The 23,910-nt window shown below is 42.3% G+C and overlaps 1 protein-coding gene across 10 annotated transcripts in view; it reads left to right on the top strand.

Moving 5' to 3' along the window:
* The window catches only part of INPP4A (inositol polyphosphate-4-phosphatase type I A), a 192,851-nt gene that overhangs the window by 33,566 nt on the left and 135,375 nt on the right, over nt 1–23,910 (top strand). Inside the window, exon 1 of one of the 10 annotated variants that reach the window (XM_073614655.1) lies at nt 7,076–7,152. The exons of the other annotated variants lie outside the window; for them this stretch is intronic. The gene's annotated coding sequence lies outside the window, so the exon portion shown is untranslated. Of the gene's footprint in view, nt 1–7,075; nt 7,153–23,910 lie in introns of those variants that run through there. 10 annotated transcript variants of the gene reach the window in all.

Here is a 23,910-nt window from a genome sequence, read left to right as displayed (position 1 = left end):
ATCTGTGTGGCGGTTTTTTTTTTTTTCAAAGAAAATTACTTTGAATTAGGGCTGGGGAAAAAATCGATTTGAATCAAGTTGAGAGGTCAAATTGATTCAAATTTTCAGCAAATCGAATTTTTTAGATTTTTTTTTTTTTTTGTTTTCACCAGGACCAGCGCTGACACCGCACTGGTCCTGAGGAGCTGTGGGCAGGAGCTTTTAGGTGAGGCCGTGGCTTCGTCCTAGTCCACGAGGCTCCTCAGGACCGGTGCGGTGTCCATCAAAAAAAAAAAAAATTTGATTTGAATCGTGAATTGAATGAATTGAGCTCTAATCCCCCCAAAATATATAATATATATATGTGTGTGTGTGTGTGTGTGTGTGTGTGTGTGTGTATGTATGTATGTGTGTGTGTGTATATGTATATATATATATATATATATATATATATATATATATATATATATATATATATATATATATATATATATATATATATATATATATATATATATATATATATATATATATATTGTGTGACATAAAAAATTGCGGCAGCCAATTTCCTAGGGCCTTTGCCCCTGAGCGAATCGCAGCACCTGTATGTTGGCTCCTTTAAGAGCCATAGCATGTGTGCGCCTGCTGCACGGTGGGGGACCGCAATCACGGGCAAGAGAGCCAGAACAGGGATTTGTCTATGTAAACACACAAATCCCCCTTCTGAGAGGAGAGACAGATCTGCTGTCTTAGGGTCAGTACACTGCCCTCGCAGTTAGAAACACATGAGGGAACACATTTTTAATCCCTTGATTGCCCCCTAGTGTTAACCCTTCCCTGTCAGTGACATTTACACAGTAATCGGTGCATTTTTATAGCACTGATCGCTGTATAAATGTCAGTGGTCCCAAAAAAAGTGGCAAAAGTGTCCAATCTGTTCGCTGCAATGTCGCAGTCCCACTATAGTTCGCAGATCGCTGCTAATTACTAGTAAAAAAAAATAATAAAAATGCCATAAAACTATCCCCTATTTTGTAGACGCTATAACTTTTGCGCAAACCAATCAATTTTGCTTAATGCAAAATTTTAATTTTTCTTTTTCTTCTTTTTTTTTTTTTTTTTTTTTACCATAAACAAGTAGAAAAATACATATTGGCCTAAACTGATGAATACATTTGTTTTGTGTGTGTGTGTTTTTTTTTTTTTTTTTTTTTTTTTTTTTTTTATTTTATTTGGGATAATTATTATAGCAAAAAGTAAAAAAAAAATATATATTTTTTTTTTTCAAAATTGTTGCTTTTTTTTTTTGTTTATAGCGCAAAAAATAAAAACTGCAGAGTTGATCAAATGCCACCAAAAGAAAGCTCTTTGTGTTAAAAAAGAACTTAAATTTTATTTGGGTACAACGTCGCGTGACCGTGTAATTGCCAGTTAAAGCGACGCAGTGCCGTATCGCAAAAAATGGCCTGGTCATCAACCGCTTCAGCACCGGACCATGGCCAAAGACCAGAGCACTTTTTGTGATTCGGCACTGCGTCGCTGTATTTGACAATTGCGCGGTCGTGTGACATGGCTCCCAAACTTGATGTCCTTTTTTTTTCCCCACAAATAGAGCTTTCTTTTGAGGGTATTTGATCACCTCTGCGGTTTTTATTTTTTGCGCTATAAACAAAAAAAGAGCGACCATTTTGAAAAAAACGCTTTTACATTTTGCTATAATAAATATCCCCCAAAAAATATATAAAAAACTTTTTTTTTCCCTCAGTTTAGGCCAATACGTATTCTTCTACATATTTTTGGTAAAAAAAAATCAAAATAAGCGTATATTGATTGGTTTGCGCAAAACTTATAGCGTCTACAAAATAGGGGATAGTTTTATGGCATTTTTATTAATAATTTTTTTTTTACTAATAATGGTGGCGATCAGCGATTTTTGAATTTTTTTTTTTTTAATTTTATTTTTATCGTGACTGCTGCGACATTATGGCGGACACGGACAATTTTGACGCATTTGTGAGGCCATTGGCGTTAATACAGCGATCAGTGCGATTAAAAATGCACTGATTACTGTAAAAATGTCACGGGCAGTGAAGGGGTTAATGTGTGTCCTAGTTTGTGTTCTAACTGAAGGGAGGAGGGGACTGTGCAGGGAAACTAACAGATCGCTGTTCATACTCTGTATGAACAGACGATCTGTCAGTTCCCTGCTCAGAGAACCGAAAACTGTGTGTTTACACACGCAGAGTTCCGGGTTCTCCGTGTGGCCCGAGCGATCCCGGGAGCCCGGCGGTGATCGAGAATGTCGGGCACTCGCATCGGCTCGGGGAGTGGCCATCTGTTACCGACGTAACATAACGGTGATTCGCGCAGCCGAGCCATGTTGCCGCAGTACAACTGCGGTGGCTGGTTGGCAAGCGGTAAATCCTTCCGGGGCTGAAGTGGTTAATGAATAAAAAATATAACCCAATTTTTTTAAGCTGAGTAAATGGATATGCAACATTTCATGCTTTAAAATTATGCTGTGCATAGTTTGTGCAGAGATCGAGGCTTTGGGAGGGACCCAGCATGTTCCACGCACTACAGGCTGCCTGCAGAAAAAGAGGAGGTGGAGACCAGACCAGTCACCCTGCACAAGGAGAGAGGGCAGCAGTGACTGGTCTATGTTACAGAAAGTTTCACAGATCTGGAAGAAATACAGACGGCACACTAAGATTCATATAAGAATACACGTGCCTCGTCTATACAGACAATATTTGCTTATCCCAAAGTTCAGCTTTAAATAAAACCATTGTCTAAGTCAGCCCTCAAAAAATCCACTTGCCCGCTCGCATTTTGTGAGTGGATTTGAGGGCTGGCGAGCTATATGGGAGCGGGGGGGGGGGGGCGAGCACCGCCGGCAGCCTGGGTGGAATGGGAGTCCTTCTCCCAGCGATCGCAGAAGGAAAGAGAGAGAAAGAGCCGCCCAGGTGATCAGAGCGCATCGCAGGGAACACAGATATTGTGTTTTTCAAAATTGTCGTTTTTTTTTTTTTTTTTTTTTTTGTTTATAGTGCAAATAATAAAAACCGCAGAGGTGATCAAATACCACTAAAAGAAAGCTCTATTTGTGGGAAAAAAAGGATGTCAATTTTGTTTGGGTACAACGTCACACGAACGCGCAATTGTCAGTTAAAGCGACGCAGTGACGAATCGCAAATAAACGTTCTGGTCAGGAAGGGGGTAAATTATTCCGGGGCTGAAGTGGTTAATGAATTTACTGCATAAAGGTTAAAATTGCCCCGCTGCTGCTGTCATTCAGACTCCTCTGAGGAGGTAGTGAGGGCATAGCTTACATGCTCTGCACCCGGAGGAGGGAGTAGGTGACAGCGCCAGAAGGGAACTTTCAGAAGAGGAGGTAAATTACCTTTCTTGGCAAAATTGTTGTTGCGCATAGCAGGTGTAACCTTCTTTTTGTTTATTTTTTTGGTAACCCCCCCCCCCCCCAAAAAAAAAAAGCAAAAAAAAAAGCAGACTTTTAGTATTACTTTAAGTTGCTGTACTGTATCTGTCATGAACATCTTTATCTGCTAGCTTGACATGCTCTTGCAGGCACTGTGGATGTATTTCTGTAGTCACAACAGCCAGACGAAGAAAATGCAAATTTTTTTTTTTCTTCTTCTTTTAATTTGCCCTCATTTTGTATATCTCAAGTGATTTTCATATCATCTCTGAATGTAAAAAGTTACACTCCCAGAAGATCTGTAGCTCTTAGTAGAAAATTGAAATCGCTTGCTGAAAATTAATTTTTTCCCTCTTTACCCTAAAGGAATGATTGCCTTTCCCAAATAAATAGAACACTCATTCACACATTCGCTCCAATATAGAAAAGGGTTTACCTTTCAGCTCCATAAATGTCACTTCTCTTGGGTTTCAGTATAGGGATACATCAGTAATACAGTACATGAAATGAGTGTTAGTAAATGAAAGACAAAATCAAAGAAAGAGGAACCTTTAATCTTGCTATATTTAAAGACCAAAGCTGGCCATAGATCGGTGTTATTTTTGTTTGTTTTTTTTTTTTTTTCAGCCAGTGGTCTGCACAAAAAAAAAAAAAGAACAAATGTATTCCTCCATCCACGCAATCGTGAGAGATGGAGGAATCCTCCCTACTAGGACCTTGTATTTTGAAAGCGGCACTGTCAGAATACACAGATTAGTGGCTGCAGCTGCTAACTGAGCAAAATTTAGCATGCATGCGTCAAAATTCGTCTGGTCACTGCTCAGGGAGCAATGCTGACATACACTATATTGTCAAAAGTATTGGGACATCTGCCTTTACATGAACTTTAATGGCAACCCAGTCTTAGACCCCATACACGCTATTAGATTTTCTGCAGATTTTTATCTTCAGATTTACCAAAACCATATAATATGAGGTCAAACCTTAAGAGTTTCAATTTGTATGCAATCAGGCAGGTCTTTACACTACGTGGTTTTGGTAAATCTGAAGACAAAAATCTGCAGAAAATTGAATATTGAGTTGGCTCACCCTCAACCCGATAGAACACCTTTGGGATGAATTAGAGCGAAGATTGCAAGCGAGGCCTTCTCTCCAACATCAGTGCCTGACCTCACAAATGCGCTTCTGAAAGAATGGTCAAACATTCCCATAGACACACTCCTAAACCTTGTGGACAGCCTTCCCAGAAGTGTTGAAGCTGCTATAGCTGCATATGGTGGGCCAACTCAATATTGAACCCTATGGACTAAGACTGGGATGCCATTAAAATGAATGTGCGTGTAAAGGCAGGTGTCCCAATACTTTTTACAATATAGTGTATGTCTATGTGGAGAGCGGCAAGAACTGGAAGAAGAGGAGCTGACTGGTACAGCGGAGGGGGCTTGATTCTAGTGGCAGAGCGTTGTGTAGGAGACAACTCAACGCTTTTCCCATCACTCTGCTTCCTGGCCAAGTTTTTCCCGTGTTGGCATGCTGCAAACCCCAGGAGCTGTACACCTACTACTCTTCACTCCAGTTCAGGGTAGAAATGCCCGCTTTTCAGGAGGCATCTGACAGACAATGAGGAGATGTTATATCACCTCCTCACCACCTGATTTAACTGTATAATGCTGTACTACTGCGCAGCAATCACATGCATTGCCCCATTGAACTCAGTGGCGAGCTTGAAAGCTACGCCACTTATAAAAGTCTGCTGCCCAAGGTAGAATCCCTCTTCTTTTTTTTTTTGTAGTTTTGGGTAGAATAATGAAGTAATAGGATCATCTCTGAAGGTTTTTTTTTTTTTTTTTTTTTTTTTTTTTTTTATTGCAGTCTGTGGTCCTAGTAGGGGATTTCAACCTCTCCTCCATTTGTCTTGGTAGCCGTTGTCACCTAAACCAAAGGTAGTGAGGGTGAATCTTCCAACTGGTATGGGGTAACTGTTCAGCTGACAACTGTAGAGGAATTTCTCTCACTTTGTATAGAGATGTGCTTTCTCTTCCATTGGCAACAGGACATGGACAGCAGAAACTGACATGGGTTTTTACTCTTCTCTATTCTATCCACACCAACAAAAGGTTTTTGTTTTGCATAACTTAGTCACGTGAAAAAGGAAGTAAACTCCATGGAAATTGTTGACTTTTTTTAACACATTTGAACAGGCAAAGATTATTTTTTTAGACAATGCCCACAGATGATATACTTGGGAAAAAAAACCCACAGGGGCATTGTTTCTTTTCAATCAAGCATTCAATAAAAACACAAATCAATGTAATAGTTTATTGTATTGGAGTAAGTTCACCCTTGGCCTCAAAGGTTGGTATAGCCCTCTTTAACAGAAATTACTTCTTGTAGGATTTTTACATAACCGCCCACTAGTCTCTGACATTGACCGGGTAAAACTTTTTATCTCTCTTCCATGCAGTATTCTTTCAGTTGAAATATATAATTTTGTGTCTATGGATGTACACAGCCTAGGTCAGGAGCAAACCTGTTTGTGCACCCCCATAGCAAATGGCTTGCTATGGTGGCATACTCAGAGGGGACTCCAGAAGAGGAGGTTCAGGGCCACTCTGTGCAATACCATTGCACAGAGCAGGTAAGTAATAACATGTTTATTATTTTAGGAAAAATGGCAGCCTATACAACAGCTTTCAATTGTAAATTATTATATATTTATTACAGATATTTTATATAGTATCTTCAATTTACGCAGCACAAACACTTTTACAAACTGTACATTCACATTAGTCCTGGCCCTCAGAGAGTTTACAGTCTCTTAGGGCTAGTTTACACTTGCTTCAAAACAAGGCTTCGGACAAGCTTTGTTAAAGCTCTCTGAACGCCATCCCAAGCTCCTGTAACTAAATAAAACAGTTAGCATACAGTCCTGTTAATAAAGGCTTTTGGTTGGGGCTTCGATGAGGCTTTGGTGGGGCTTCGATGAGGCTTTGGTGGGGCTTCGATGAGGCTTTGGTGGGGCTTCGATGAGGCTTTGGTGGGGCTTCGATGAGGCTTTGGTGGGGCTTCGATGAGGCTTTGGTGGGGCTTCGATGAGGCTTTGGTGGGGCTTCGATGAGGCTTTGGTGGGGCTTTGATGAGGCTTTGGTGGGGCTTTGATGAGGCTTTGGTAGGGCTTTGATGAGGCTTTAGTGGGGCTTCGGCGGGGCTTCAAGCGAGCTTTGCCATAGAGTTCTATGGACCAAAAGCAAGGTGTAAACAGGACTGTAAGCGAACTATTTTATTTAGTGACAGGAGCTTTAACAATCCAAAGCCACGTTTTGAAGCAAGTGTAAAGTAGCCATTAATGTGTGAATGTTTGAAGCAGAAGCAAGTGTAAATGAGCCCTTATTTCATAGCTAAGCCTATAAGTTAGGATGACCTTACAGTGTATACAGCATTAAGAGATGGAAGATATAATATACAGTGCCAAGCAGCATGGTGTATACAACATAGTTGACAACCCAGTGTGAAAAGTGGACTAAACTGTCTGCAATGCTGGATTTTGTATGTGCCGAGTAAGATGTGTGCATCCACCTCCACCCACATCACTTCCTGTGTGCAGAAAAGCTTTCCGATGCTCTTTTTAAAGATGTGTAAATGATAACTATCAATGCAAACCTGAACATACCCAGCAACAGTGTGACTTCTTCATTCTGACATTAGTGTAGTTTGCAACACATGCTGTATATAAGGTATGTCATTGTTCTATAAATTATGAAAAAAATTTTCTTTCCTCCTTAACAACCTGTATACCAGCGTGTTATATATTACCCTTTTCTTTCCAGGAAACTTCTCAGCTTTCAGTGCTCTGATAGTCTGGCTGACATATGCTCCGTTTGTGCAGTAGCATACCCAAATTTAATTTTCTATCCTTTTTCCAGATCTCTTCAAGGGCTCACAGAAAACTTGTTTTCTAAAGTGAGAGAAAAAAGTATTTGATCCCCTGCTGATTTTGTACGTTTGCCCACTGACAAAGAAATGATCAGTCTATAATTTTAATGGTAGGTTTATTTTACCAGTGAGAGACAGAATAACAACAAAAATATCCAGAAAAATGCATTGCAAAAAAAGTTATAAATTGATTCGCAATTTAATGAGTGAAATAAGTATTTGATCACGTATCGGCAAGATTTCTGTCTCCCAGGTGTCATCTATACAGGTAACGAGCTGAGATTGGGAGCACTCTCTTTACTGCTGGTTCACACGGGGCAACACGACTTGCAGGCCGACTCACCGAGGCGACCTGCACACGACTTCAGTGGCGACTTGCAAAACGACTTCTGTATAGAAGTCAATGCAAGTCGCCTGAAGTCGCCCAAAAATACTACAGAAACCTTTTTCTAAGTTGGAGCGACTTGCGTCACTCCTATTAGAACGGTTCCGTAGTACAGAATGGGATGCGACTTGTCAGGCGGCTAAATCGCCTGAAAAGTCGCCCCTGTGTTAACCGGGGCTTAAGGGAGTGCTCCTAATGTCAGTTTGTTACTTGTATAAAAGACACCTGGGAGACAGAAATCTTTCCGATAGGTGATCAAATTCCTTATTGCACTCATTAAAATGTGAATCAATTTATAACTTGGCAGTTGGTGGGATTATTTGTAAATAGAAAAAGCACAAAATAACTGTCACTCTCCCTCGGTCTGGGGCTCCATGCAAGATCTCATCTCGTGGAGTTTCAATGATCATGAGAACGGTGAGGAATCAGCCCAGAACTACATGGGAGAATCTTGTCTGATCTCAAGGCAGCTGGGACCATAGTCTCCAAGAAAACAATTGGTAACACACTATGCTGTGAAGGACTGAAATCCTGCAGCGCCCACAAGGTCCCCCTGCTCAAAAAAGAACATGTACAGGCTTGTCTGAAGTTTGCTAATGAACATCTGAATGATTCGGAGGAGAACTGAGTGAAAGTGTTGTGGTCAGATGAGACTAAAATCAAGCTCTTTGGCATCAACTCAACTCGCCTTGTTTGGAGGAGGAATGCTGCCTATGACCCCCAAGAACACCATCCCTACCGTCAAACATGGAGGTGGAAACATTATGCTTTGGGGGGTGTTTTCCTGCTAAGGGGACAGGAGTCGCCTAGCCAGTCTCCAGACCTTAATCCCATAGAAAATATGTGGAGGGAGCTGAAGGTTTGAGTTACCAACGTCCGCCTCAAAACCTTGACTTGGAGAGGATCTGCAAAGAGGAGTGGAACAAAATCCCTCCTGAGATGTGTGCAAACCTGGTGGCCAACTACAAGAAACGTCTGACCTCTGTGATTGCCAGCAAGGGTTTTGCCACCAAGTACTAAGTCATGTTTTGCGAAGGGGTAAATACTTATTTCACTCATTAAAATGCAAATCAATTTATAACTTTTATGAAATGCATTTTTCTGGATATTTTTGTTGTTATTCTGTCTCTCACTGTTAAAATAAAACTACCATTAAAATTATAGACTGATCATTTCTTTGTCAGTGGGCAAACGTACAAAATCAGCAGGGGATCAAATACTTTTTTCCCTCACTACGTGTCCTGTTCACACTTGGATGCAGTCTTCGGGTGAGCTGTGGTGCAGCACGTAAATCTGCAACAGGTCTGCATTTTTCCATCCCGCACCGCAGCTCACCCACAGCTCCATTTCTGCCTGCATTTCTATGCACCACAGGTTAGTATAGAAATGTCACACGGCCTTAAAAGATCAAGGCACCGCTGGCCAGAATGGCAGCCAAAATTGACTCTTCTGCATGGTAAACCATGGCTTTTCACCATGCAAGAAGTGTGAACCAGCCCAGCCTTTAATTCATATGCGATTCAGTGTGATGCAATTTGAGCCAATTCAGTTTGAATATTTCTAAATGTGCCTTTGTTAACATTTTTTCATAAGGATGAAGTTCTCAGTACTATGTGTGGATTTGGAGTAGTCCTCTTTTGAAGTGAATTGTATTGTTTGCAATGGTTAAATGTGTCCATAGTCCATTTACTTGACCTGTTGTAAGTAGAAGGCTTTAGAAGCTGTTTTAACTAAAAAGCTACGATCTGAACATTTTTATTCTCTGCGTTCAACAATCCAAAAAGGTCACCATTGTTAAAGCTGAACTCCAGGTATAATCTTGGCGTAATGCATAGGTCACACTTGATTGGCCACTGGAGAGGCTGGAAATCACTGTAGTAGTTGGCATTACCAAAGTGATAGCTGAGAGTCCTACTCTTTGAACAAATTATAAGAATTTCTATGAATTGCAACATTGCTGTTTAAGCAACCTCCTGTGGGAGCTGGAAAATTGCAACTATCACTGTCACAAACGCACCACAGGTAATCACTGGCTGCACAGAGAGCCGCTAATAACTGCAGCTGCCGACAACTTGTCATTTTAGTGAACAGGGGTGGTGGTTGTACCTAGCTGGTCAGACCCACAGCAGGAGTCTAATTCCTGCTGCTACAATTTACACCAGGCCTAAACTGCTGGGCCAATTCGGTTGCTTTGCAGGCTGGCTGATAAGTGTGCTGGGAATTCTTTTGTTCGTGAAGTACATTGCCCTTCCATGTGCACCTTGCTTCAAAGGCCAGTTATAGATTGGGGCGGGTGCCACTTTTTTGTACATTTGGATGAATTGAGTTGAGAGTCTCACCGGATGCCTTTTATGCTTTTGCTGGGCATCACATGCACCCCTGGGCCTTTTAAGGTTGGGTAGGCTCTCTCCCAGGCACACCTGCCCTTTATCTTTTCTTATATGTGCTCCTACTATGGAGGCTCTGGAAATTTAGAGTTAGGATCGCAGTATACACAGAGGTCCCTTGACGTGGGCACTGCAGTTAACGTTAAAAACAGAGGGTTGTTTTTGCACACATTTGCAAATAGATGCGTAAACTGTTACACAGGGCTAATTTGGTTGTTTTGCAGGCTGGTTGGTAAGTGTGCTGGAAAATCTTTGTTTGTGATGTGCATTGCCCTTCCATATGCACCTTTTTCTGCAAAGGACAGTTGTAGGTTGGGGTGGGTTGTCACATTTTTGTACAGCTAAACTGCTGGTGTGAATGTGGCTTTACTGATCAAGGCATATATTCTGCCTGCACCAACCTACTATAGTATATCTTATTCCATTTCTTTGTTCAAATATACACTTTGTGTTTAAAATGTCACTTGGGGCCCATTTCACACTTGTGCGACTTGTCCTGCAACTTGGCACTGCAAAGTCGCATGACAAGTCGTACTCCATGATTTCAAATGTGTACCATTTTATATCTGTGCGACTTCAAGTCTCACTGACTTTAAAGTAGTCCCTCTACTACTTTGGTCCAACTTTGATGCGAGTTGAGGTCCATAGACCTCAAGTTTACACAGGATTCTCTGAAATTGCGGCAAAATTGCAGCAAAATTACGCAACTTTCAAGTCGCGGCAGTGTGAAAGTGGCCTAAACCCACATCATAAAAAACTATAGGCCCCTTTCACACTTGTGCGACTTGGGACTGCAAAGTCGCATGACAAGTCGTTCCCCATGATTTCCAATGATGACCGTTCATATATGTACGACTTCAAGTCGTGGCGACTTCAAAGTAGTCCCTGTACTATTTTGGTCCAACTTTCATGTGAGTTGAGGTCCATAGACCTCAAGTTTACACAGGCATTCCCTGAAATCACGTTGAAATCGCAGCCGCAAAATCGCGGTAAGATCGTTTGTCTTATAAGTCGCAGCAGTGTGAAAGGAGCCCTAATGGTGTTACATGCTGTTTATACTCAGACACTATGAAATTTGTTTTCTGTATTCTCCAAAGATATTCTGCTGCTCTCTATCTCCACCTTCTGTCCAAGCCCCCAATTCAGCTAGGGACACATCTGAGCAGCCCATGTGACTGGTACATATGCCCACTAAACATCTAAACACAAGGGGGGGGTGGGATATTACATTTAGATTAATAAAGGCTTCACCTCCCTTTTTATTGTAAGACTTAGCCCTGGTTCACATTGGTGTGTTTTGACATGTGGGCAATGGCACCGTCCTAATTGGTGCGACGCTGCATTTGCAGTGCCGCCGCATCAATTTCAAAAAGTAATTTCTGTACTACTTTTTGCGATTTCGGGGTGCGATTTCCATTGACATCTGTGCGGAAACCCGCACTGATGTCTGTGAAATCGCCGCCAAAATTGGAACTGACATGCTGAACTCGCATGACTTCATTCCCACAGCTCAGTGTGAACCTGGGCTTAGACTGCTTTTACACTGAGGAATTTTTCAAGCGATTTTGCGTTTAAAAAAAAGCTCAAGAAAAATGCATCCCTTTAAAGCGGAGTTCTACACAAAAATGGAACTTCCGCTTTTCGGAACCCTCCCCCCTCCGGTGTCACATTTGGCACCTTTCAGGGGGGAGGGGGGTGCAGATACCTGTCTAAGACAGGTATTTGCACCCACTTCCGGCATAGACTCTTCCCGTCCCCACCGTGCTGTCTGCTGGGAACACACAGCTCCCAGGAGAGAGCGGGGACCACTTGGGACGCGCAGCGCGACTCGCGCATGCGCAGTAGAGAACCGGGAAGTGAAGCCGCAACGCTTCACTTCCTGATTCCCTCACCTAGGATGGCGGCGGCAGCTGCCGAGAACCGAGCGGTTCTCGGCGTCCCCTGCCGACATCGCTGGACCCTGGGACAGGTAAGTGGCCATGTATTAAAAGTCAGCAGCTGCAGTATTTGTAGCTGCTGGCTTTTAATATTCTTTTTTTTTTGGCGGTGTGGGTGAACCCCCGCTTTAAAATCAATGAATGTGTTCTCACTTGGGCAGCGCGCTTCCGTTGCGGCGAAAAAAATACTGCTTGCAACATTTTTGTAGCATGTTTGGGGAGTTAAAAAAATAAACACACCTTCCTATTGAAAGCATGTGAAAATGCAACAAATACGCACCCGTGATACGTAGAGCTACACGATTAATCGTTAAAGATTCGAAATCGCGATTCTACTCCTTCCCGATCTTAAAAACGCATTTCCGATTCTATGTAAGTGCAGATGGTTCTCTGCTTACTTTTGATAGCTGATAAAAAAAAAATTAAAAATCCAGGCAGCCTGCCAAGTTTATCTCAACATGGAGGTAAAGAGAAACATTGTAACCATTTCCTTCTTAGATCAAAGGAATGAACTTATCTCTGTAGATCAGCGGTTCTCAACCTGGGGGTCGCGACCCCCTGGGGGGTCGATTGCCCATTCTCCAGGGGGTCGCGAATGCTGGCCGAGACAGACCCGAAGTTACTGCCTGAGTCCGTCCGTCTCGGCCAGCGAGATGTCACTTCCTGGAGAGGAGGGACTACACGGAAGTGACGTTCCGTCGCCGCCATCTTGGTACTCTCGTCCGCAGTAAGGCTTAGACTTAGAAGTCGGCAAGTGGACATCTTTGTACACCCACCGAAATCCGCTTGCTGCGGACGAGTGTACCAAGAGGGAGGCAACGAAACTTGCTGAAGAAGAAGAACACCTGTGACTTCTGGTAAGTCAGACACACAGGAAAAGCTGACAAGACAACATTTTTTTTATTATGGAGATATATATATATATATATATCTCCATAATAAAAAAAATGTTGTCTTGTCAGCTTTTCCTGTGTGTCTGACTTACCAGAAGTCACAGGTGTTCATATATATATATATATATATATATATATATATATATATATATATATATATATATATATATATATATATATATATATATATAATATATATATATATACGTCCCAGTTGGTTCCTCAAAAGTAGTTATTCCGTGCCAGTGCTAGATACATGTTTGGAAGCTATACACTTTGTGTATCTAGCACTGGCACGGAATAACCACTTTTGAGGAATCAACCGCAACGTTTATATATAAATCAGTGGTGGGGGCGCAAACAAACTGAAACAATCAGAATAAAACCCCCATTAAAACGCTGCAACTGTGCCATCAATTGTCGCCACTGTGCCCATCAATTGTCGCCACTGTGCCAGCAAACGCCGCCATTGTGCCCATCAATTGTCGCCACTGTGCCAGCAAACGCCGCCACTGTGCCAGCAAACGCCGCCACTGTGCCATCAAATGCAGCCACTGTGCCCATCAATTGTCGCCACTGTGCCAGCAAACGCTTCCACTGTGCCATCAAACGCAGGAACTGTGCCCTTTAATTGTTGCCACTGTGCCAAACGCAGCCACTGTGCCCATTAATTGTCGCCACTGTGCCAGCAAACGTCGCCACTGTGCCCATCAATTGTCGCCACTGTGCCATCAAACACAGCCACTGTGCCCAACAATTGTCGCCACTGTGCCAGCAAATGCCGCCACTGTGCCCTTTAATTGTTGCCACTGTGCCAAGGGCAGCCACTGTGCCCATCAATTGTCGCCACTGTGCCAGCAAACGTTGCCACTGTGCCAGCAAACGTTGCCACTGTGCCATCAAACGCAGCTACTGTGCCATCAAATGCAGCCACTGACCCCTTTAATTGTTGCCACTGTGCCAAACGCAGCCACTGTGCCCATAAATTGTCGCCATGGTGCCAGCAAACGTTGCCACCTGTGCCATCAAACGCAGCCACTGTGCCCTTTAATTGTTGCCACTGTGCCAGCAAACGTCCCACTGTGCAGCCACTGTGCCCATCAATTGTTGCCACTGTGCCAGCAAACGCCGCCACTGTGCCAGCAAACGCGACCAGCAAAAATAATTTTACTGTTAGGGGTCCCCACAACTTGGGAAATGTTATCAAGGGGTCACGGCACTAGGAAGGTTGAGAACCACTGCTGTAGATGAGGTCAGTTTAACCACTTAGGCCTCTTTCACACTGGGGCGGTGGGGGCGTCGGCGGTACAACAGCGCTATTTTTAGCGCTGCTGTACCGTCGTTCCTGCAGCGGTATTCGGCCGCTAGCGGTTCGGTTTTAACCCCCGCTGGCGGCCGAAAAAGGGTTGTATCCGCTCGTACATCGCGGCTATAGCCGCGGTATTACCGCGGTATAGCCGCGCTGTCCCATTGATTTCAATGGGCAGGAGCGGTTTAGGAGCGGTGAATACACCGCTCCTTCCCCGCTCCAAAGAAGCGGCTCGCAGGGCTTTTTTTACCTTCCTGCGAGCGCACCGCTTCAGTGTGAAAGCCCTTGGGCTTTTACACTGAACAAACAGCGGAGGCTGTTTAGGGGCGTTTTTCAGGCGGTATTTTTAGCGCAATACCGCCTGAAAACCGCTCCAGTGTGAAAGGGGCCTTAAAGACTATAAACCTTTTTCTAACATTTTGTTGCTTACAAGTTAAAATCTGCCAGAAAATTACCTGGAACCCCCAAGATATATATATATATATATATATATATATATATATATATATATATATATATATATATATATATATATATATATATATATATATATATATATATATATATATATATATATATATATATATATATATATATATAATTTTAGCATAGAGAATAAAATGGCAGTTGTTGCAATATTTTATGTCGCACTGTATTTGTGCAGTAGTCTTTCAAACGCAATTTTTGAGGGAAAAATGCAGTTATGTAATGAATTATAAAAAAACTAAACCGTAAAGTTAGCCCAATTTTTTTTGTATTATGTGAAAAATGATGTTAAGCCGCAAGAATCGTGAGAGAATCATGATCTTTATTCTAATCAAAAAAATTGTGATTCTCATTTAGCCAGAATCGTGCAGCTCTAGTGATGCGTTTTTGGTGCGGTTTTTAACCACTTCCCACCCGTCATATAGCAGAATGGCGGCCGCAAAGTGGTTACGTTATCCTGACTGGGTGTCATATGATGTCCAGCAGGATAAGCCGCTCAGGCGTGCCCATCGGTGGTGTGGTGTGTCTCTCTGACACACCACATCTCCGATCTTGGTAAAGAACATATGATGTAGGCTCTTTACCATGTGATCAGCTGTGTCCAATCACAACTGTCACATCGCAACCAGGAAGTGCAGTTTATCGGCTTTTCCTCTATTCGCACTGATAAGGCATGGATAGAGGAGAGCCGTTCAGCGGCTCTCCTGATGGGGGGCGGGGGTCTAGTCTACGCCAATAATCAGCGCATTGATTATCAGTGCAGACCCACCAGGGATGCCCACCTGTGCCCATTAGAGATGCCAATCAGTGCCGCCTATCAGTGCTGCTTATTAGTGCCACCTCATCAGTGCCCATTAGAGATGCCTGCAGCGGATCAATGTGAAAGTAGCCATGGGCTGAAGGGGCGTGACACAGCAGAAATCCACCCACGCCATGTTTTTGCCAATAAATAATAAAGATATGATTTTAAATCTATATTTGTATGACAATTTAATACCATTTATTGATTTGAATTATTTTTACTCTGTATTCCAAAGGCTGTTTTGTTTTTATTTTTTTGAACATGTGACCAGCAGTGGGAGGACTAGAAGCTCCTCCTGCTTATGTTTCCCTGCAGACAGTTTGTGAAAGATCTGGGTCATGTGACAGCTGTATATGGATTAGGGAAAAGGTACTTAGATGTGTGTTTGTTTATTTTAATTAAAAAAAAAATGACAGTGCCATCATCCACATCTAAAAATAGAAGGGACAATATAAATTAAACAGTGTGTGTGTTTATTATTACTTTAAGGTCAGCTAAATGCAAATCTGTCAGTGAATCTGCATGCCTTTTTCATAATTTCACTGTTTACATTGTCTCTCAGAATACATGCAAGGGCCATGAGCTATGCTAAAAGGAACTTGCTTATTGAGTAAAAAAATGTGCCGTACAGAGTAAAGGGTTTATTTGAGAATTTTGAAGTACAAACACTTACTCTCAGACACTGGTCAGACCTGTTGTACAACATTACATTTGAATGTATAGCTAAATAGGTAATATAAGTGCCCAAATCCTAGGCACAAAACACTTACAAGCGTTCAAGTAGCTCTGTATTCCCTTCCTGAAAAAGCCACCCCACCGGGGAAAGTACAGTTCCCGTTGTACTTCTGGCCCACTCTGATGTACAGTAAGTACTGCAGGCCTTATAGACCCCCAGCTCTATAGTCATGTCTCCTTCTCCTCCTGGCCATTTAGAATCACACAGACTTAGGCTTCGTTTTGTAAATGGCCAGGAGAAGGAGGGTATTATCTTCTGTAATCAGCTTCATTTGGTTTGGTTAGATATAAGTTGGGCTTGAGTTGATGGCATCAGTTTAAGTTCCTTTTTATTGGCAGGTGCATTTGACCTGCTTCTAGTGAGTTTTGAATACCCATACACTTGTATCGGAATGCAACCTGCTTGACGCGAAAAAAAAGCCTGTAGACACCAGCCCAAAATCTTTCTTTTTACAATTTTTTTTTGTGTACTTGCCAAGGCAGAGTGGTGGAGAGGGTACTTTGAAGTTAAAAACACAAATTAATGCCATGCCATATGGGTAACAAGGTTGTTTATCTACATCCATCATACAGAGAATAATGTCGCACTGTAGCTCAACACATTTTGATAATTGGCGTAACTTCATCAGGAGTATGTGGATCAGTACTAGAGAAGATTATAACACATGGTTTAATAACCAATATACACATCTAATAGCATCATTGCCCATCTGTAAGTCTTTTTACCTGTTGGATAAAACCCCAAATATAGAAAACACACAGTTTCTCAACAGGAAGATGCTAATGAACAAAGGGCCAGGAGAAAGCCAGTCATGCCTGACGAAGGGTCCTGCATGACTCTGAAACGTTGCACTCTCTTGTTTGTGATGGGATCGTGCTTCAAAAAAACAAAAAACATTTGGACTCAACTTGAGGATCTGTGGTGTACTGGCAAATATCTTCATTGTGGCTTTAATGATCCAGTCTCCAGCTGGTGGTTGCTACAGCACTCAGTACTCTGGAGCTTTCTTCAGGAACGTGCGCATTGGGAATATGGATTATTATTAGGTGTTCACAAAAGATGCCAATGAGAAGCCACCAAACCTATAATATATACATAATAAACATTAAACTTCAATAGGAGTAGCTATGTATGTATGAGGGTCTGTGTATTTATCCAAGACTGGAAAGTCCAAAAAAGGGCCTAAGGATAGTATTCACAGTCGCCAAAAGGTAATGGCATATCCACAAAAAGGAACGTCCTTGATAAATGTGTATATTCCAGGCTAAAGATCTTAATATAAAAGACAAAGATCAAAAAATCACTATGTAAACCTTCACAGGAGACCTGTCGACGACAAAATAATAATATAGTTCCATATTTTGTCAAGGAGATATATAGGATGGGGTTATGCCTAGAGGCATAGACAGCAAAGATCCAAAACCCCAAAAAAAGAGTATAGCTTGTAAGGCCCAGATGGATTCTATGTATAAACAGAGGATGAATAAAGTGAGAAAGTATATGTAAATCCGCTACTGAGAGACGCCCATTCAGAAAACCCTACCAGCAGCACCTACAATTATAAAGATAGAACCGAAAAAAATGTTTGAACCCGGTATGCTTCCTTCAACAACAGACTAGCAACACAGATAACAAATGTCCTTCAGCAATTCACAAGGCCTAGAAAACCAAAGCCTCCTTTATCCAACCGCCCCGAGTAGCTCCTCTTATCATGCGACAGAATCTAGCCAATGCACTAGAAAAATAAGTAACACCTGGACAATGGTGGTAAAATTATTCGTCTCATTGGCGTACCCCCCCTCCCCCATCAGATTCCACAACATCCGTGCGCCAAAATGGACGTGGCTGTAGTTTAAAATAAAATTAAAGTATAACTACACTGGTCTGTATATATTTGATTGCTTCCCTTATGTTTTGGGTGTGAAGTGTTAGTTTCTGTCAGTGTGTTGATGGGGAAAAAAAAAAAAAAGAAAGGTCCCTGCTCCATTTTCTTAAATCGTAGCCTGCAGGGAAAACCCCAAGTGTAGTGCGTTTCCCAGTGAAGGGAGCAGCTGCTGCCATTTCAAGTGCATGCAGGTGGCATTAGGATTAATGGTACCCGCACGCATCTCTTGTGTTTTGTGGGTGGTTGCGGGAACCACCTGCACAAGTGTGATCCATGCCTATAGGTATATTATGCTAATTAAAATATTAGAAAAACTACAACCCTATTTATGAAAATTTATTGTCGGAAAATCTGATCATTCTGAACGCAGTGACGTAAAACACGTACGTCGGGACTATAAACGGGGCAGTAGCCAATAGCTTTCATCTCTTTATTTATTCTGAGCATGCGTGGCACTTTGTGCGTCGGATTTGTGTACACACGATCGGAAATTCCGACAACGGATTTTGTTGTCGGAAAATTTTATAGCCTGCGCTCAAACTTTGTGTGTCGGAAAATCCGATGGAAAATGTGTGATGGAGCCTACACACGGTCGGAATTTCCGATAACACGCTCCTATCACACATTTTCCGTCGGAAAATCCGACCGTGTGTACGGGGCATAAGTGATAATCTAGTGCGATTTATTTATTTATTTTTAGAAAGACCAGGCTGGTTGGAGTAACTGAATTTCCTGGTTTCCTCTGATAAGCCAAAAGTGAAGGTATCTGTAGTATGTTTCTACCCACCCACCCCTTAGGTTAACCACTTGCCGACCACCGCACGCCGATATACGTCGGCAGAATGGCACGAGCAGGCAAATGGGCGTACCTGTACGTCCCTTTAAATTTGCCGCCCAGCAGACTTCCGCGAGCCCGCCGAGTGCCTCGTGAGTGCACCCGTGGGTCCTGGGAACTCGATGTTCCTGGGTGGCCCGCAATTGCAGTTCGCAAAGGCAGAACAGGGGGGTGCCTTTGTAAACAAGGCATTTCCCTGTTCTGCCTAATGACATGTCAGGGATCTACTGTTCCCTGTAATCGGGAACAGTGATCGCTGATGTGTCACTGGTAGCTCCTCCCCCTTACAGTACAATCACTCCCTAGGACACACTTAACCCCTTCAGTGCCCCCTAGTGGTTAACCCCTTCACTGCCAGTGTCATTTTTACAGTAATCAGTGCATTTTTATAGCACTGATCGCTGTATAAATGACAGTGGTCCCACAAATGTGTCAAAAGTGTATGATGTGTCCCCCATAAAGTCGCAGTCATGATAAAAATTTCAGATCGCCGCCATTATTAGTAAAAAAAAAAAGTAAAAATGCCATAAAACTATCCCCTGTTTTGTAGATGCTATAACTTTTGTGCAAACCAATCAATATATGCTTCTTGTGATTTTTAAAATTTTTTTTTTTTACCAAAAATATGTAGAAGAATACGTATCGGCCTAAACTGAGGAAAAATTTGCTTTTTTTAAAAAAAATATTGGGATATTTATTATAGCAAAAAGTACAAAATATTGCTTTTTTTCAAAATTGTCGTTCTATTTTTGTTTATAGTGCAAAAAATTAAAACCGCAGAGCTGATCAAATACCACCAAAAGAAAGCTCTATTTGTGGGAAAAAAAGGATGTCAGTTTTGTTTGGGAGCAACGTTGCACAACTGCGCAATTGTCAGTTAAAGCGACGCAGTGTTGAATCGCAAAAAGTGGTCCGGTCATTTGGCAGCCAAATGGTCCAGGGCTGAAGTGGTTAAACGCAGTGTATAGGCTGTCCATATAAGATTACAGTCTGCTTTTAGATTTTTTTTTTTTTTTTTTTTTTTTTTTTTTTTTGGAAGCTGCCTATTTCTACCCATATTACATTGAATTTCCATTTGTAAAATGTGATTTGCATGAATATTTCTGCTCTTTTCACACTTTTTTATTCAGCACAAGCAGTGTAGAGGCAGCAAGACAACACTACTCATTTCTATTACAGTACTGTTAAATATAAATGAAGTAACACTTGTGGAAGAAAGAAGACATTTAGGTTTATAAATAGGTCTGATTCAGTAGTGTGAAAGATATGTGCCAAATAAAGTCTTAGTTGTCCTAGGCATAGTGAATGTTCATGACTCACATTTACTAACAATTCTACCGGCACACATTGAACATCTGTATGATGTGTGTTGACAGTTTCAAGTACAGGATTTTTAAACTACCTACAGCTTTTAGTGTTTTGAGGTACCACTTGGCTCCCAATATGCAGCGTTTGGTGCCTGAAGGACCATTTGCTAGGCCTGAGCACTGTCACCTGGTGGCATGGGGCTTGTTCATCCATATGCAAATATTGAGCGAGTCACTTAGTGGTGATCACTTTTGCTATACAGAACTGAAGTCCTCAGTTCATATCCCAGCCAGAACACTATCTGCATGGAGTTTGCATGTTCTCCTTGTGTCTGCAAGCATTTTCCTCCAGGTACTCTGGTTTCCTCCAACACACCATTGACATGCTGGAAGGTTTAATGTCTCCAGTGTAATCTGGCCCTAGTATATGTATGCTTGTGAGATAAGGTTCTTAGATTTTTACCTCTACATTCTCAGTTGTGCACTTGATTTGGAATTGATGGTCTGATCATTGAAATAAGCAGGTCTGTTGTTTAATCTGCTTTGTTATAAAGGTGTGTCTGCCATGCTCCTTTCAGCAAATAGATAATTTGTTATGTTTGTAGGGACTTTCTATCCACTGCTATGAAAATGTAGAACAACTAAATATAGCCCAGATAGCTGCTAGAATGTGAGTTCTAAACCTTCTAGATGTGTAATCTGCCTGTAAAAACATTGAAGTGATTGGTATAGCTAGCTGTGGTTCTAACTTTACAGGGTTTTGCAAACTATTATACAGTATCTCACAAAATTGAGTACACCCTCACATTTTTGTAATAATTTTATTCTATCTTTTCATGTGACAACACTGAAGAAATGACACTTTGCTACACTGTAAAGTAGTGAGTGTACAGCTTGTACAGTGGGGCAAAAAAGTATTTAGTCAGCCACCAATTGTGCAAGTTCTCCCACTTAAAAAGATGAGAGAGGCCTGTAATTGTCATCATAGGTATACCTCAACTATGAGAGACAAAATGTGGAAACAAATCCAGACAATCACATTGTCTGATTTTTGAAAGAATTTATTTGCACATTATGGTGGAAAATAAGTATTTGGTCACCTACAAACAAGCAAGATTTCTGGCTCTCAGACCTGTATCTTCTTCTTTAAGAGGCTCCTCTGTCCTCCACTCATTACCTGTATTAATGGCACCTGTTTGAACTTCGTATCAGTATAAAAGACACCTGTCCACAACCTCAAACAGTCACATTCCAAACTCCACTATGGTGAAGACCAAAGAGCTGTCGAAGGACACCAGAAACAAAATTGTAGACCTGCACCAGGCTGGGAAGACTGAATCTGCAATAAGCAAGCAGCTTGGTGTGAAGAAATCAACTGTGGGAGCAATACTTAGAAAATGGAACACATACAAGACCACTGATAGTCTCCATTGATCTGGGGCTCCACGCAAGATCTCACACCGTGGGGTCAAAATGATCACAAGAACGGTGAGCAAAAATCCCAGAACCACACGGGAGGACCTAGTGAATGACCTGCAGAGATCTGGGACCAACGTAACAAAGGCTACCATCAGTAACGCACTACGTTGCCAGGGACTCAGATCATGCAGTGCCAGAAGTGTCCCCCTGCTTAAGCCAGTACATGTCCAGGCCCAGCTGAGGTTTGCTAGAGAGCATTTGGATGATCCAGAAGCAGATTGGGAGAATGTCATATGGTCAGATGAAACCAAAGTAGAACTGTTTGATAGAAACACAACTCGTCGTGTTTGGAGGAGAGAGAATGCCGAGTTGCAACCAAAGAACACCATACCTACTGTGAAGCATGGGGGTGGCAACATCATGCTTTGGGGCTGTTTCTATGCAAAGGGAACAGGACGACTGATCTGTGTACATGAAAGAATGAATGGGGCCATGTATCGTGAGATTTTGAGTGCAAACTTCCTCCCATCAGCAAGGACATTGAAGATGAAACATGGCTGGGTCTTTCAGCATGACAGTGATCCCAAACACCACCCGGGCAATGAAGGAGTGGCTTCGTAAGAAGCATTTCAAGGTCCTGGAGTGGCCTAGCCAGTCTCCAGATCTCAACCCCATAGAAAACCTTTGGAGGGAGTTGAAAGTCTGTGTTGCCCAGAGACAGCCCCAAAACATCACTGCTCTAGAGGAGATCTGCATGGAGGAATGGGCCAACATACCAGCAACAGTGTGTGACAACCTTGTGAAGACTTACAGAAAACGTTTGACCTCTGTCATTGCCAACAAAGGATATATAACAAAGTATTGAGATGAACTTTTGATATTGACCAAATACTTATTTTCCACCATAATTTGCAAATAAATTCTTTCAAATATCAGACAATGTGATTGTCTGGATTTGTTTCCACATTTTGTCTCTCATAGTTGAGGTATACCTATGATGACAATTACAGGCTTCTCTCATCTTTTTAAGTGGGAGAACTTGCACAATTGGTGGCTGACTAAATACTTTTTTGCCCCACTGTATAACAGTGTAAATTTGCTGTCACCTCAAAATAACTCAACACACAGCCATTAATGTCTAAACTGCTGGCAACAAAAGTGAGTACACCCCTAAGTGAAAATGTCCAAATTGGGCCCAATTAGCCGTTTTCCCTCTCCCGTGTCATGTGATTCATTAGTGTTACAAGGTCTCAGGTGTGAATGGGGAGCAGGTGTGTTAAATTTGGTGTTATCGCTCTCACTCTCTCATACTGGTCACTGAAAGTTCAACATGGCACCTCATGGCAAAGAACTCTCTGAGGATCTGAAAAAAATAATTGTTGCTCTACGAAAAGATGGCCTAGGCTGTAAGGAGATTGCCAAGACCCTAAAACTGAGCTGCAGCACGATGGCCAAGACCATACAGCGGTTTAACAGGACAGGTTCCACTCAGAACAGGCCTCACCATGGTCGACTAAAGAAGTTGAGTGCACGTGCTCAGCATCATATCCAGAGGTTGTCTTTGGGAAATAGACGTATGAGTGCTGCCAGCATTGCTGCAGATGTTGAAAGGGTGGGGGTCAGCCTGTCAATGCTCAGACCATACGCCGCACACTGCATCAAATTGGTCTGCATGGCTGTTGTCCCAGAAGGAAGCCTCTTCTAAAGATGATGCACGAGAAAGTCCACAAACCGTTTGCTGAAGACAAGCAGACTAAGGACATGGATTACCTGAACTATGACCAAACTTATTTCGTTCAGATGGTGTCAAGCATGTGTGGCGGCAACCAGGTGAGGAGTACAAAGACAAGTGTGTCTTGCTTACAGTCAAGCATGGTGATGGGAGTGTCATGGTCTGGGGCTGTATAAGTGCTGCCGGCACTGGGGAGCTACAATTCATTGAGGGAACCATAAATGCCAACATGTACTGTGACATACTGAAGCAGAGCATGATCCCCTCCCTTTGGAGACTGGACCGCAGGACAGTATTCCAACATAACGACCCCCAAACCAACCTCTAAGACGACCATTGACTTGCTAAAGTTGATGGACTGGCCAAGCATGTCTCCAGACCTAAACCCTATTGAGCATCTGTGGAGCATTCTCAAACGGAAGGTGGAGGACTGCAAGGTCTCTAAC

The sequence above is a fragment of the Aquarana catesbeiana genome, linkage group LG02, assembly GCF_042186555.1.
Source record: "Aquarana catesbeiana isolate 2022-GZ linkage group LG02, ASM4218655v1, whole genome shotgun sequence".
NCBI classification, from domain to species: domain Eukaryota; kingdom Metazoa; phylum Chordata; class Amphibia; order Anura; family Ranidae; genus Aquarana; species Aquarana catesbeiana.
This window is presented reverse-complemented; position numbering and strand designations above follow the sequence as displayed.